Source organism: Ictidomys tridecemlineatus, chromosome 8, assembly GCF_052094955.1.
Source record: "Ictidomys tridecemlineatus isolate mIctTri1 chromosome 8, mIctTri1.hap1, whole genome shotgun sequence".
NCBI lineage: Eukaryota > Metazoa > Chordata > Mammalia > Rodentia > Sciuridae > Ictidomys > Ictidomys tridecemlineatus.
The window spans coordinates 115,294,767-115,310,631 of record NC_135484.1 but is presented as its reverse complement, the minus strand read 5'-3'; the positions used below and the strand labels follow the sequence as shown (position 1 = coordinate 115,310,631).

The window sequence follows — 15,865 nt, the reverse complement described above, 5'->3', positions numbered from 1 at the left end:
CCCTAGCTGAGAATTAAGTCCACAGGCCTTAGGACCGAGGAATTCAAGGTCAGCCGTGCCCTTGCCCCTTATCTGTCCTTCAGAAAACAGACGCCTCAGCCAAAGTGTACAGCTTGCCATTCCCAGCGGTGTTCAGTGCTGTGGCCTTCCTGGGGCTCACCTTGGCCTTCCCGAGTGCCTTTCCCAACCTCTGGTCCAGCCAAAAGAAGGGCCATAGTACTAGTTCAACGTCATCCCTGCTGCTTCTGAGTTTCATGTACCTTTCCCTGCTGGGTCCACCTCTTGCATGGCCCTGTCTCACAGTCGTGCGTTTGCACACTCACCCTCTCTGAGAGCAGGCTGTGTCTTACTCCTTTTGACACGCTCCCTCACGGGGGCTCTGGGCACCACGCTCATCCATCTCATAATGGTGTTTTATCTGAATGGGGCTCTCTGGCTGGAAGTGTGTGGAAGGCCCCTGTGGGACATCTTAGTAAGACTGGAAAAGTGTCAAGGCTGGTGCTTCCAAATTCCCAACAGTTATTACTTTTAGGATTCAGGAACAAAAAATAGAAATTCCTGGAAATTCCCAAGAGCATAAGTTATTCTGCATATTTCATAATACTTTTGAGTTTTAAAATAAGAATGACATTAATAAACCAAATTATTTTTGTGGTAGTTTCAGAGGATTTTCCTGTTAAAGAAATATGTAATATTTAATGGTTCTTATTAATGGACATGGTTTATTATTAGAGACATAGAGTGACAAGAGCATACATGTAAAAATTATCTCAACCTTATATAGATATTTGATAATAGAAAATGTTAAAGGAAGAGAGCATTAACACAAAATGAATGCCAGGTAAAAATAAGTGGATGATTTAAGGATAATACCACAAATATTTAAAAGTTACTCTCAAAGGTCTTGAGATACAGTGAACCTGTATCTTCTTTGCTGAGGTTAGCCAGTTGCTAACAGGTTTGCTACATTTACTTGACATTGTGTCATAGACTTTTCATGTTCCATATTTGTGGGGTGGTTCCCTTGTGATTAAGTTTGGGCTGGCATTTTTGGTGGAACCCACGTGGTGCTGTGTACCTACCACCTGAGGCTTGTATCTGGAGACAGGATGTGGAATTCAATCACCAGGGGAGTGGGATCAGTGATGGCTACTTTTGTTTTAAGGCAGAGAGCTCCAGAAGGGACTTTCCCCTGCATTTGGTAATCTCTGAAAACTGTTTTGAAAAAGAGACTATCATTCTGCGTTATTTGTAGCTGCAATTAAGAAACATCCTGTGTGGTCAGACAGGCCCTGGGAGCCAGTATCCTGGGGCTTGGGACCAAGCTCTACAACTCTTTTAGCTCGTAGCTATAGACATTACTTCCGCTCTCTGAGTTGCGTGAGATTGTACATATAAGGAAACAGACACTCAGAGAAGTGAAGAACTTTGCCCAAAGCTACTCAGCTAGTGAATGACGGAGCTAGGATTCAGACCCATTTTTGTTTGTCTCCTCTGAGGAGGCTCATCAGCACTGTGGTGACACTGAGCACTAGGTACTAGTACTTAGAACCAGAGAGCACCACCCCTGGTAGACTCTGCTAGGTGAACGGGAGGAGAAGATGCCCGTCTGCCCAGGTTCCTCTGCGTGTGGCAGGCTGTCATGTGGGTAGGCCCCAGCACGTCGGGCAGGTTGGTAGGCGGCTGTTGGGCACTCCCAGCCACCCCTGGGAGAGGTGCTTTCATGCTTTGTTACAAAGATGTGCCGAAGGCACCCTTCTAGCCTCCAACTGCCCAGACAGAAGAGTGTCAGCTACAGTACTTGTCCCTGGCCCATGTTAGGGTCAGTGCCTGGGATCCCCAAATTTGCCTGTGAATCCAAAGGGTGTCCAGATAGATGAAGAAAGGCACCACCTCTGCCATCCTGGGTTCCTGAGGGAAACAGGAAACATTAGCATGGGACAGGTGTGCAGAAACTGTGTGGGGAGACAATGCCTGCTGGCGCTGGACACCTCAGGATCTGGGTGGAGATTCTGGAGACAGCCAGAAAGGAGGGCTGTGACAGCAACTCTGGAGCTCCCCAGGACTGGTTCTGCTGGCCCTCTGCTATGGTAGCCCACTGCACTGGGCATCAGGAGAGTTTTTCTTGCCAGGTTCCGGCTGCTCCTCCTGCACTGCTCCTCTTCAAAGGCCTGCAGGGAAGGGGTAGAGTTCCGAGTCGGGGCCAGAGTGGCCTGGCAAGGAGCAGGCCCTGCCATGTGAGCCTGGGAAGAGCTCTGGGCAGTTCTACATCATGGGAGACCTCCAGGTAGACAGGGATACAGGGGTTCGAGGAGGGAAGCTTGGAGGAAAACAGCACCCACAGGTTCCCCAGGCCCACAGTGCAGGCCGGGTGGACAGTGGTGGCACTTTGCTTGGCTCTTCCCAGGGAACGCCTTCTTTCTGCTGCCAGTGGTGCTGGGAGCCTGACAAGACCTGACAGGCGAGGGCTTCCGCTCTCTGAATGTATTGCCTAAGTGTCATTACTACTACGTCACCCTAGTTCTGGCATTTCTCTATTCTGCACGCCCCTCCTCCGGCTCTGGGTCCTGAGCAGTGAGATTGCCATTTTGACCAGCTTTCTCACCAACAGCTCTTACAGGCTGTCATGTAGGTGAAAATTCCAGAGGCTGCTGTCATGTTAGGTGATCTGGGAGGTGAGGACATGGGCCCTTCTTCTGGCTCACTAGGATGCTTTAATGTTTAAAAATCCTTTTCTGGGCCCTCTGAGGTTCGCATCCTCTTGTTGTATTGCTCTTTCACTTTTTAGATATTTTGAAAGTATCCTTTATTTGGGACCCTAGAAAGCATCCAGGTAGGCGTGCACTTAGAAGGGAAAGGGAGACAGAGACCAAAACTTAAAATGTTCTTGAGACTCAGCACCAGGACAGCTTTACTTTTTTCACATGGTGTCACTATTTGGTCTTAGTTCCTAGGCTGCTTTCACTCGAGAAATCCCAAAGCTTTTGTTCCCTCCTGCTTTTTGCAGTGCTAGGGATCAAACCCAGGGCCTCCCTCATGCTAGGCAAGACTGCCACTTAGCTACACCCCCAACCCCAAAATACTCTTGTTAAGGGAAAAGCAAGGAATTTCACAAAGGCCACCCCAGGCTCTTGTACTCAGCTTATTATAAAAGGCACTGATGTTTGCTTTAAAATCAGCTCAAATACAGACGTATATGAAGGTAATGGGAATTCATTCCCCACTGTCCCCTCCTCCTCCCGTTCTCAGGCTGCTTTCCCTTCACAGCTGTTCATGTTGTTGGGCAAATGTCTGTAACTCTGTGTTGTTTTAAACAAAATTCACTGTGGCAATGCGTAATCCAACTGTGAATGAATGAATAAATGAAATGTTACCCTTGAGAGGTAAAGTCTGATATGTAGAATGTATAAGACTGGCTGTCTTCTGTCTGTCATGGCCATCCTGCCACGGTCCCACGTCTCTGTCACCCGCTATTGCAGGGGTCTGCAGAGGATTCCATGATGTGGATGAGCCAGAATGTTACATCCTTTTTTTATGTTTATTTTTTAGTTGTAGATGGACACAGTACCTTTATTTTATTTGTTTATTTTTATGTGGTTCCCGAGATCGAACCTGAGATAGAACCCAGTGCCTCACACATGCTAAGCAAGCGCTCTACCACTGAGCCACAACCCCGGCCCCAGAATGTAACCTCTTGATAATGACTTTCAGCTTTTTCTGCTTCACCCTACTGTTCTCTAAAATCATTTTTATCATGCTTTTAAAGCTTTTTAAATTTTTTTTGTTTTTTTTTGTTTAATAACCATAGCATGTGTTTATTATAGAAAATTTTTAAAAATCAGACAAACAGTAAAAGAATAAATATTGCCCCTGAGGCCAGTCACGTGGCTCATGCCTATAATACCAGCAGCTTAGGAGGCTGAGGCAGGAGGATTGCAAATTCAAGACCAGCCTCAGCAAGTTAGCAAGGCATTAAGCAACTTACCAAGACCCTATCTCAAAATAAAAAGGGATGTGACTCAGTGGTAAACCATCCCTGAGTTCAATTCCCAGTACCAATGACAGAATGAATGAATCCCCAGTATCAATGAATGAATGCATAAACCAACGAACACATGAACTGTGAATGAATGAATAAATGAAATGTTACCCTTGAGAGGTAAATTCTGTTATGTAGATTGTATAAGACAGATAGATGTCTTTCACATCCATATCTCATCCAAGCTTTCATTAAGGGAGGCAGGTAATAATTAGTCCTGTCTTAACATATGGAAAAACTAAACAGAGAGGTTAGATGTTTGCCCAGTGGTACACAGTGTGGTAGACAGAGCTGGAGTTACACTTGTCATATAATCCATCACTAATGCTTTCTCCTCTGTATTCCACTGTCTTCTCACCTCTGGATGGAGAGTAATTTGGGCATTGGATTTCAGGTTCATTGAAGTGGCTAAGTCAAAGGTTAATAGACAGTACCTGCAGGAAGGCACCTCATAGACTTAGGAGAAAAGGCAGAAGACATGCTGCTCAGATTTATAGATGGTGGCAGGTGAGGATTGTTTGTGGTTTGGAGCACAGAATAGGTTTAGAAAGCACTCAGAGGGGGCCTGAGGTGTAGCCCCATGGTGGAGCACGGGGCTAACATGCATGAGGCCCTGGGTTCAGCACCAAAACTAAAAACCTCATAGGGCTCTAACTATAGGCCAGAGGCAACAGGGTGCTGTTTAAAAGGAGTGGAGACAGATGGTATCTTCCATTTCCCTAGGCCCATGGCAGGGAAGCCTGATTTGATGCTCCATCAGTGACTGCTGTGGACCACTATTGGACATGCATTTCAGCACATGAACTTCACTTTGATTATTGAGAATTTTAGGAGCCACAGTGGGAGGGTATGATACATAAGTAAGAGAAGGAACCTGGGAACTCCCAGGACAAATACTGTGGCTATGAGGCTTCCCCTGAAGAGGATGGCTTTGGGGAGGAAGAGGCACAGGCCAAGACTTGGTGACCAGAGGCCAGGCAGAAAGGGCCAGGAATGGCAGTTAGTTGAGAGAGGGTCCAGTTGGGCAGGGTATAAAAGAATTTCATAGCATTCAAGTTCAGGACTGGAAGTGAAAGGCATGTAGTTGGGCAGACTGGCTCTTGACACTGACCTCTGGCCCCTGTGGTGTTGGGATTCCCTCACTCTGGGTTTCTCATCCTGTAATGGGGGTGATGATGATACCAGCCTGACAAAAGTACAGTTTTTTGTTTTGTTTTGTTTTTTTGTTTTTTACCATATGGTTTATTTTTATTTTTTTTAGTCATACATGACAGCAGGATGTATTTTGACATATAATACATACATGGAATGTACATACATCAATCATATTGTCTATTCTGTTCTGCTGCCCTTTCTATCCCCCCTACTCCTCCCCTCCTCTCCCATCCTTTCTCTCTATCCAATCTAATGTGACACACTTTTTTTTTCTTTTTCTCATCACAACATCATACATGTATTCTGTATAACAATGAGGTTCTCCTTCCATCTTCCGTGCAACTCCCCTTCTCCCTCTTTTTCCCTCCCACCTCTCTTCCCTATTTAGTGGTAGTCTTCTTCTCATGCTCTTCCTCCCTATCCCATTTGAGTCACCCCCCTGTTATCAGAGAAGACATTCAGCATTTGTTTTTTAGGGATTGGCTAACTTCACTTAGTATAATCTGCTCTAATGCCATCCATTTGCCTGCAAATGCCGTGATCTTATTATGTTTTAGTGCTGAGTAATATTCCATTGTGTATAAATGCCACATTTTTTTTATCCATACATCTACTGAAGGGCATCTAGGTTGGTTCCACATTCTAGCTATTGTGAATTGTGCTGCTACAAAAGTACAATTTAAAGATGTCATTGAGTCAAGAATCAGGCAACACTGTCTTCTACAAAATAGAAGGAATGTTTCCATGGAAAGGGTTAGTTTTATAGATGGAAAGGCTGAAGCAAACAGAAACGAAGAACAAAAAGTAAATTGGTCATTTCAAAGTTACTTTTCTTATAAGGCAGGACAGGGAGACAGAGCAGTAGAAAAATAACAGGTTGGGCTGGGTTTATGGCTCAGTGGTAGAACGCTCGCCTGGCATGTGTGAGTCCCTGGGTTTGATCCTCAGCACCACATAAAAATAAACAAATAAAGATATTGTGTAAAGAAAAAGAATAAGAACGGGTTAAATCAGGTTACTTCACATTGTATTTTTGTAAAAATTAAAGCAGAGGGAATTTCATAATCATGCCAGTTGAATCGAGTCCATTTGGGAAATTTGACGGTTACTACCTCTGATTCAGATGAAAGCTTGGTTTTGGTTTGATGACACGGAGCTTTAGCATGAGTGACTACATTTGACATTTGGTCTGTTGGGACCCAGTGCAGGAGCCTAGTCCAAAACAACAGCTTCCTGTAATTTTTATTTAGCATGTCTCAGTCCACTTGTGAGATTGAGTGCGTCACTGAGTGAAGAGGGCAGCGTAGGCCTGGCTTGTGCTGTTTGGTTCAAGCAGAGGGTGGTTAGGCTCCACATAATGGAAGCTGTAGAAAGGTTTCCGTTTGGGTTTTGTCTGTGACCTGCTTCTGTAGCCTTTCTGTTCCCTGCCACCTGGTCTCCATGTTTCTTCTCTGTCTCTCTCTCCTTGGCCTGGGTTCTGCGTTTCTCCCACCTAGATTACCCTCACCTCAGTCTTTATTTTTTATAAATCTGCCACTCCTTGGTTTCATTTTCTTCTCTGAACTCTTAAGTATTTTTTATGATGAGGTTATTTTACTTCTAAGATTAAACTGTATGACCCAACTCCACTTGACCTTGAACCTCCTCTGAGGCCTGCAGCAGAAGCAGTTTCCAGCTGCTCAGGCCTCGGCTCACCCCTTCCTCCCTCATTGTGTACTTTTCCTTGGGTATTTGCAGGTATTACCTTCCTCTCTGAAGAGTAAAGCTTTAAAGGCACCTGAGGATTTGTCCCCACCTCCTTACTGGATCCTAAGTCTGTGCTCAGGATTGAGTCTCCCAGGCCTCCCTCCATGAGCAGTACTTTGGGGTCTGCTCAGTGAGAGGATTTTAGAGCCAAAGGAGGGATAGCAGAACCAGCACTGCTTCCCCTTAAAAAAAATGAAGTCCCCACGTCCCCTAAGTTCTCCTGTCTATTGCCGGAAGAACTGGCCAGACCCAGCTAGGCCACTTCAACCAGCCATTTCTGGGCTCCGTGTTTTCCCCTCCACAGCATTTCTACCAGTGTGCCATGACCCTCGGAACTCCTCCTTTGAAGGGTCCGGAATGATATAGTCTGGCATGGTGGCACACCTGGAATCTCAATGAATCGAGAGATTTAGGCAGGAGGATTGCAAATTTGAGGCCAGCCTGGGCAGCGTAGGAAGATTCTGTCTCAAAATTAAAAAATAAAAGGGCTGGGCCGGTGTGATTCTACATCATGTACAACAGAATGAGAAGTCATACTTCATTACATATGAAGTATCAAAGTGCATTCTACTGTCATGTATAACTAATTAAAACAAATTAAAAAATTTTAAAGGGCTGAGGATGTAGCTCAGTGGTAAAACACCCCTGGGTTCAATCCCTAGCCCCCCCACCCCAAAGGAGGGGAGTCTAGAATGGTCTAGAGAGCAGGGTCACATGTCCCTGAAACTGAGGCTGGTGGAGGATTGATCTCTACAGACCTGCTTCATTCTGTAGTAAACAGACATCTTTTTTTTTTTTCAATTATATAATGGTGTTCATTTATTCAGCAAACAATCAGTGACATTTACTTTCTGAGAGCCAGTCCACTAAGACTTGAGGGTTAGTGTGAATCTAATAGATGAAAATCTCTGCCCTGCAGGTCTTATGTTTTGGGGGGAAGAGACCAAGCACCAAGCAACTGAGCAAATATGTGCGCTCTGCGCCAGGTGGTGTAGGAGCTGTGGAGACCGTCGAGGCAGGGATGGAGGGTGCGAGTACTCTAGGTTGGGCTGGTTTTGGATAGGATGGTGAGGGCAGGTCTCACTGAAATGGTGACATTTGGGGAACTACCTGAAGGTGGGGCAGTGATCTGTAGAGATAGACGACTTGCAAAAAACTCGGGGGCAGCATCAGCTGCAGGGCCCCATGGCAGAATATGGCCACTGTGCTCAGCCCAGAAGGCCTTATTGGCCTGTGGAAACCCCGTGGAGGGATTTGACCCCAGAAGGGACAGATTTCCCTGGACAGGTAGGCTCATTCTGACTGCTACATGGCAAGTGGGTGGAAAGGGAAGTAGAGAATCAATCAGTAGGAGGCTGCTGTACTAACCCAGGCCAGAGACGATGCTGGCTCAGATGAGGGCCGAGGCAGTGAAGGTGAGGAGGAGGATGGATTCTGAGTCCTGATTAAAAGCAGAGCCAACAGGATTTGCTAATTCTATCATTTTGGCCTTACCAGCTGGAAGGTTGGAGGATTTGGGGATGTTTGTTTGTTGTTATTCTTGTTTTATTTGAGGTGGGGTCTCACTCTAATGCCCATTCTGGCCTCAAATTCCAAGGCTCAAGCCAGCTTTCTGCATTAGCCTCCAGAGTAGTTGAACTACAGGTACTACCATGGGAAAGACTAGGAGGAAGGCCACAGGCTCAATTTGGGGTGGATGAGTTTGTGATATCTTTGGACATCCATGTGAAGATGTCAGAGAAGCTAGAGCTAAAGAAATAAATTTAGGAGCCATCAGCATACAGAAGGTATTGAAAGCTATGATCGTGAAGAAAGGAGGAGCAGAGGTGGAGAACAGAGACCTTCAGAAACCAGGAAGAAGCAGCTGAGGAGGTTGACAAGGAGCCTGTGAGGGTGAAGGAAAGCCTGGGAACCAAGGGAAGAAAAGGTGCAGAGGAGGGGCTGAGCACCGGGTCACATGCTGCTATTGGTCAGGTAAGGTGAAGATAATACCTGCTCGTTACAGAGAGGTTCCAAAGTACAGCAACATAAAAAGCCAATAAATCACCTACCACCCTGTACATGTAGGGGAACTTCCTTCTATTCCTCTGTACTTCTTTTTATGGACATCATGTACTTAATGTGGTTTTATATTGTTTTGGGGTTTTGTTTGTTTGGTACTGAGAATGGAACCTAGGTTCACTTTATCACTATTGGGCTACATCCCCAGCCCCTTTTCTAATTTTTATTTTGAGACAGGATCTCATTTGCCCATGCTAGCCTCAAATTTGTAATCCTCCTGCCTCAGCCTCCTGAGTAACTGGGATTACAGGCTTGTGCCACCACACCCAGCTGTATTCTGCTGTTCTTTATTAACAAGTTATTAAATATTCTAAGAAAACATAAGTTTAATGGCTGGATAATATTCCATTTTCTGGATATGCCCAGTTTCTAAACCACCCCTCTATTACTGTGCATTGAATCTTTTCTAATTTTTCAGTATTATAAACAACACAGCAATAAATACTTCTGTGTTTTCCTACAAGAAGAATTTCCTACAAGAACATAAACTAGGCTGGGGTTGTAGCTCAGTGATGGAATGCTTGCCTGGCATGTATGAGGCCCTGAGTTCCAGCTCTAGCACCTCAAAACAGAGAGAAAGAGACATGAACATTTTTAGGTAAAGCTTGAGTTTGCAGCCACAGTTTCTCCTGGACAGAGTTGACCAGTCACTTTTTTTTTTTTTTAATATTTTCTTAGTTGTAGATGGACACAAGATCTTTATTTATTTATTTTTATATGGTGCTGAGATTTGAACCCAGTGTCTGGCACCTGCTAGGTGAGTGCTCTACCACCGAGCCACAAGCCCAGCCTAGTCACTTTTTAACTGTGAGCTTCTTTCATGTCTCTTCTCTCCCTGGGGTTCAGAAGTCACCCGCTCCTGCTCCCTGCTGTACTTGTGAGTCCCATTTCTCCTGGGAAGGTCGATATCATGCCCCCTCAGTAGGCCTGGCCGTGTTCTGACACTGCCCTTGTCCTGACATTAGCCTGAACCCCTCACCCAGGGGTGTCCATCAGCCCAGCAGGAGGCAGAGCTTCCCCAGAGGTGACTGCAGTTCTAAAACAAAATACTCCAGGGCTGAGCTTTGGCTCAGGGGTAGAACCTTACCTCGCACGAATGAGGCACTGGGTTCGATCCTCAGCACCCCATAAAATATAAATAAATAAAATAAATTCACTATTTAAAAAAAAAAAAAAAAACGAAATACTCCACTGCTGGTGTTTAACATGTTAGTCCTGCCTGCTCTGCTGCCTGAGTCACCTAAATGGCATGAATGAGAAGGCACTCTGGGAACATAAAGGCCCTACTTGTGTGAGAAGGAATGGGTATGAGCAGTAGTGTCTGCTCCAGGCCCTGAAACCACAGAGACCTAGAGCAGGGCCGCTGACCCAGGTGGGTGCTGGTGACTAGAGCAGTGTGAGGGTTTGGGGGCTGTGGAGTGGGCAGGTCCAGGCATGTGGCTTTTCTTGTCAGCCGGGCTCATGCAGTGTGCTGCATCTGCTTCCCAGTGGCATGTGTGTGTCATGGCCAGGAATCACTGAGGCCAAAACCGCTCTGCAGAGCCCAGCAGAGCTGGAAGGGCCTTGGAGATATTTAACTCTGTGTGACATTTTGCTCAGGAGGACACAAGTCGGACAGCAGGAGAAGCTCTAGGCTCTGAGTCCCAGCCCTGTGCTTCTCAGCCTGGTTCTTCCCAGACTGGCAGGGCTCCTTCTCCTGCCCATTTCGCCTGCTGGGTCTGCTGTTGCCCTTCTCAGAATCCAGCTGAGATCATCTCCCATCTGTCCTCTATAGCAGCGGGAGGTGTTTAGGGGAGGTGTTTTTCCATTTGTTGTTGTTATTTTTTTAAATGCAGCCATGATCCTGCAAATCCTTTCAGAACCTGCTAGGCTTTCTGCTGCACCAGGGAAAACACCCACATGCTTACTGTGCCCTTCTGCACTCAGGGAACCCAGCCTTAGCTGGACCAGCTGCACGGCCCTTCTCTCCCCAGGGACCCTATCTTCCTCCTCCTGCTCTTTTCCCTCACATCTGCTTCCCACCTCCAGGAAACCCTACTTAGGCTGCCTGTCCTGAGGCCTAGTCCTCAGGAAAACCCCCCCTGGCCAATCATCCCAGACCAATGTGTTCTGAGTGTGCCCCACAGTAGTCAGTACTTGTCCTTATAAGCCCTGGCCATTGGTCACAGATGTTTGTGTCAGTTCCTTGCCTAGTGTGGCCTGGCACATGATGGTAGATACTTAGCAAATATTTGTTGAAGTAGTGAATGAAAGCAGCTGTCAGGGACCAGGAGGGTGGAGGAGTAGTGAGGGTGTCAGCAGCCATAGTTCCTAGGTTCCTAGGTGAGAAGGGCACTGCAGAGTCCCCCAGCATGTCCCTTTGCCTACCTGCAAAACCACCCTGACTTTGGAAGTGCTCTGAGTAGTGTGGAGCCCTTTCTGCCTTACAGCTTCAGCAGGAGCGATCTGGGTCCTTCTGGAACCTGGGCAGGCCTTTCCTATACCTCAGCAGTATCTCAGCATCTTTTTTTTTTCCACTCAAAACACTTAAATGTTTTTCCCTCTCTCCTCAAGCATAAAAGTACCCCATTCCCTCTGTAAAGAATTTGGAGAACACAGGGAAACATTATCATCAAGAAAATAAGAATCCTGGGCAGCTGCACTGCTTAGAGAGAAGCACATTAATACCAGGGCCACGTCTTTCTGGTTTTGTTTCTCTGCGCATGTGTGCATTTTCATGCCATCCAGCCCCTCTGTTGGTGAACCCGCAGAGTTTAGTGCCTTCTCCGTGTTAGTGGCGGTATTTGGAGGTGGGCAGCAATTAGCCCTCCTGGCAGAGGTTGCCACCCAAAGCCGGTGCCTCCCTCTCCCTTCTGTGGACGACTCCAGGCTTCTTTCTGTCCTGGCTCTTCTCCTCTCAGGCAAGAGCACCCTTTCCTCTCTGTTCCCTTTCCCAGAACATTCTCTGGCTCCTCAAGGACGATATTTCTTTTATTTTAGTTTAGGTCCTCTTCATACGCTTAGGGGTTAACTCTTGAGGCAACTGGAGAGTGTTAGCATTTCAGGGAGCCTCGTGGCTGTGCCCTGAACAAAACCAGCCCAATTATATTTTTATGCATGCGCAAATATACCACAGTAAATCCCATCATTGTGTATAGTAAATAGACACTAAAAGTTATATTTATCTTTGAAAAGAAAAAAAAAACAGACCCCAGGCCATTCCTGGGGGTTTGGCCTCAGGTGACCTGCTGGAGTGAATCCAGCCTGCTCTTGTGTGCCCTGAGAGGAGTGGGGTGACCTAGATTGGCAAATGGCAAGCAGAGAGCACTGCAGAGTTGCTGGCCTGGAAAACTGGGCACTAGGTCAGTACCTAGATTACTAATTGATAGGAAAGGTTAGGAGAGAATCAACTAGACCCATTTTCCCAGAGCCTCCCTCCCTGCTGCCAGGGGTCTGGGGCAGCCTCTGCCCTTTCCCTAGACACTACTGACCCCACCTGCATAGAAGCGAGGAGGAAGTAGCAACTGGGTCAGCTGCACCAGGGGCAAGAAGTAGAGAACGGTCTGGGCCCTTCTCTCCGAATGAAGAAACTCGTGCCCAGGGAGCTCCCTGTAGCTTCCACTCTTCTGGCTAGTGGTAAGACAGGGACCTGGGGGATTCTCTGTCTGGCAAGGTCCCCTGGGGTTCCAGTGGGCCGCCTAGATCTGACATAGCGTCTGAGCAGTGCTGATGAGGATAGCAGCAGCCAGGATCTCTAGTCGGCATCTACTGCATACCTCGCACTGTTAAGCAGTTACTGCATGCTTATTTCCACACACCATCTTTGGTTTGGGTGCTAGGATCTCAACTTGAGGGCTGAGAACCTCCTAGAAGTTAGCATGGTCCCCAAGTTACAGAGAGAAAGGGACAGAGCCAGGGTTTGACCCCAAGCCTGACACAGATTCTGATAGAATTAACTTCTGTGGAGTGCTTCATCTCAGTGATGGTATAGTAGTAGCAGAGAATGGGTAACCTGGCAAACGCTACACCTGAAAATGGCGTGGCTCAGATTTGGTTTTAGTGTATTTATTCATTCAGTTAAGTGGATGTTGAACACCCACTTGCAGGCACCGTGATAGACCTTGAGCCAGTTACTTTCCCTCTTCATACTACAATTTCCTCATCAGGTAAATGGAGACGATAATAGTACCCAACTTCTTAGGGTTGTACAAGTTAGAAGTGTTAGCATATGCAGAGCCTGGCCACAGTAAGCCCCGGAGAATGGAAGCCAGAATGGAATGTTACATAATTTTTTCTTTAGCCATTATTGCCAGAATTCCTATCTTCATCCCAGTGCCGGTAAAGACAATGTAAATTGTTAAGAAAATTGTTTTCTTTTAGTGCCTTCTGGAATGTTACATAATTTTTTTCTTTAGCCATTATTGCCAGAATTCCTATCTTCATCCCTGTGCTAGTGAAGACAAAGATAAAACTAATCTACAGTTTCTGCAATAGCCATCACTGAACTGCTTACAGAACTTGCCTAAACTATGTGTCACTTGTATGCATTGTGAACTCACTTGTATGCATTGTGAACTATCTGTTGGTGCATCGACTTGTGGTAGTGTTGGGGTATTTTTGCTGATGATATCATCGGTGGTACAATTTTTCCAACAAGAGCCATCAATTGGCTTGGTGTATCTTCCTCCCTTCTGCTTGTCATGATCATTCAGCTAAAATTTGGGGGCCAACAGAGGTGAGGCAAAGAACCTCACCCCCCCCCCACAAAGACCTCTCCACAGGTGTGGCTGTATACTGGACCGATAGTCAATGACGGGTAAGATCCAATTACAATGGTACCAACCTAAGACAGGAGGCTGACGCCCTGAGGTCAGCTCATCGGAAGACGGGTAAGGACCATATGTAGTATTGGACAACCTAAGGCGGGCACGGTCCCTAAGCCACATGCTTGTTGTTTAAACAGAGAGGGGGGAGATGTTGAGAGCCACAGCCAAAGGGGCCCCAGCAAACTTCCAGCTGCCGGCTGATGATTGGCTCACAGCGGCCCCAGCAACATCTAGCTGATTGGCTCCTCCATGGAGCTGCTCATTGGGCTGTTTCCCTGCCCTTTCAGACCACAGAGCTGCTCATTGGGGGACTTCTTTGGCTCTGCCCACGCGACCCAGCCAATTGGCCTCAAGAGCAGGAGGATTGTGGGAGGTGGTGAGGCTTGTGTGGGTGAGAGGCTTGTGGAAGCCGGTGGTGGCAGTTGGGCTCTGAGGGTTTTTTCCCTGAGGAGCTGTTTTGCTTGGCGTTTGTAGTTCTAAAATAAAGTTAGTTTCTTTTGACAAGTGGCTCCTGAATTGTGCCCAGCCAGACTGCAGCATTTTCCCCTGGGTGATGGCAGCAGCGGGCTTAGGCTCTAGTGTAGGGAGAAGGCCCATCAGGCTGCCTCACACAGCAGAGGGGGCTGGTGGAGGAGTCCTGGCCCCCACTCATCCCCAGGGCAGGGCAGAAGTGTTCCCACCAAGTGCACAGCCTGCCTGCAGGCAGCACAGAAGCCCTGGAGGAACACAAAGAGCACTTGAGAATTACCCAGCCATTGGCTTGCCCTGGAAAGGAGCCCTGCCCCTGGTGGAGAGAGGAGCCCTGACCCTGGTGGAGAGTGGGGCCCAGGACAATGGGTTTTGGTGGGAAGGATTAGTAGTCCAGGTGACTTGGTTGTCCTGACCTCATTCCAGGCCTCTCTGGAGCTAGCAGCCATTTGCATTAGGCTCCTAACTACTTCTGTAAACAAAATTGACCTGAAAAAATGGGAAGTGGATGGAGCTGTAACTCCCCCTGCACCTAGGCTCCCAAAGGACTGAGTCTCTTTGTGGGGCAAGACAGTGGGAGCAGGGATGGGAGCAGTAGGACTGGCTTTGTGTGTACATGTGCAGGCGCCCCAGAAATGGAGCTTCCTGGGATTTAGCCACAAAAATTCTTTTGCTAGCGACTCCACTGTTTGAGGGGGTACTCGACTACTTTATGCACCCCTCCTAATGGCTGCAGGGCCCTTATCTTTTCTGAGGCTCTGAAGCTCCTGATCAGAGGGCTATGGCCTTGGCCTGTGGAGAGGGGAGACTGACAGCACCGGGAGCAGCAGCGCAAATCAGTGTCTTCACCCACGTGTCGTTAAACCCAGTGCCCGGCTGTGCTATTTTTAGTGACGGGCTGAGAGAGGAAAGGAGAGCAGGGTTCCTCCCAGGGCAGTGGTGGGTGGGGATCCAGGCTGTGGCCTGGCCCAGTGGGTCAGGAGAGGGCCTGGGTAGAGTTGCTCCTGGCTGTGTGAGCTGAGCACAGCCAGGGTTTGGGGGCAGCCTTGGCCACGGGTAGATGGCTGACCTCAGCGTAGAAGGAAGGCAGGGCTATATAAAAGCTATGACTTTTGGCAAAATACAGGGTGGACTGCAGCACAGTGGTTAGATCTGAATATGAAACAGCCCGAGGGATACATGTGGGTTTCAGAACAGCTGAACCACAGCTCCCCTCCTCTTTCAGCTGATGTCCTTAAGAGGTCACAACCAGAGGAGACAACTCAGGCTCAGAGAAATGTTGACACAGGAGCCAGGGACCCCAGAACTACATTTGATCCCAAGAGACAACCACTTGCACCCTGAAACAGAACAGTTCTGATCTACTGCTGGTATTCTGGAACAGGAACCTGGGCTCGGGGCTGGTGACATGGCCAGAGAATACTGCTGTCAGAGGTCTGGCCAGGCCCCAACCCTGTGTCAGAGCTCTGCCGTCTTCCGCTTTGCCCTCTGGCAGGTCCTCTGAAAGGCACCATCAGGGTCCTCTGGCTTGGCTTTTTGTCACTTTCTGTCCAGCACGGGCTGAAGGCTGACCTGTGGTATTTGGAAGGAT

The 15,865-nt window shown here is 47.5% G+C and overlaps 1 protein-coding gene across 9 annotated transcripts in view; it reads left to right on the top strand.

The window, feature by feature from the left end:
- Ppard (peroxisome proliferator activated receptor delta) overlaps window positions 1–15,865 on the top strand; it is a 73,519-nt gene that overhangs the window by 36,786 nt on the left and 20,868 nt on the right. Inside the window, exon 1 of one of the 9 annotated variants that reach the window (XM_078020147.1) lies at window positions 12,437–12,616. The exons of the other annotated variants lie outside the window; for them this stretch is intronic. The gene's annotated coding sequence lies outside the window, so the exon portion shown is untranslated. Of the gene's footprint in view, window positions 1–12,436; window positions 12,617–15,865 lie in introns of those variants that run through there. 9 annotated transcript variants of the gene reach the window in all.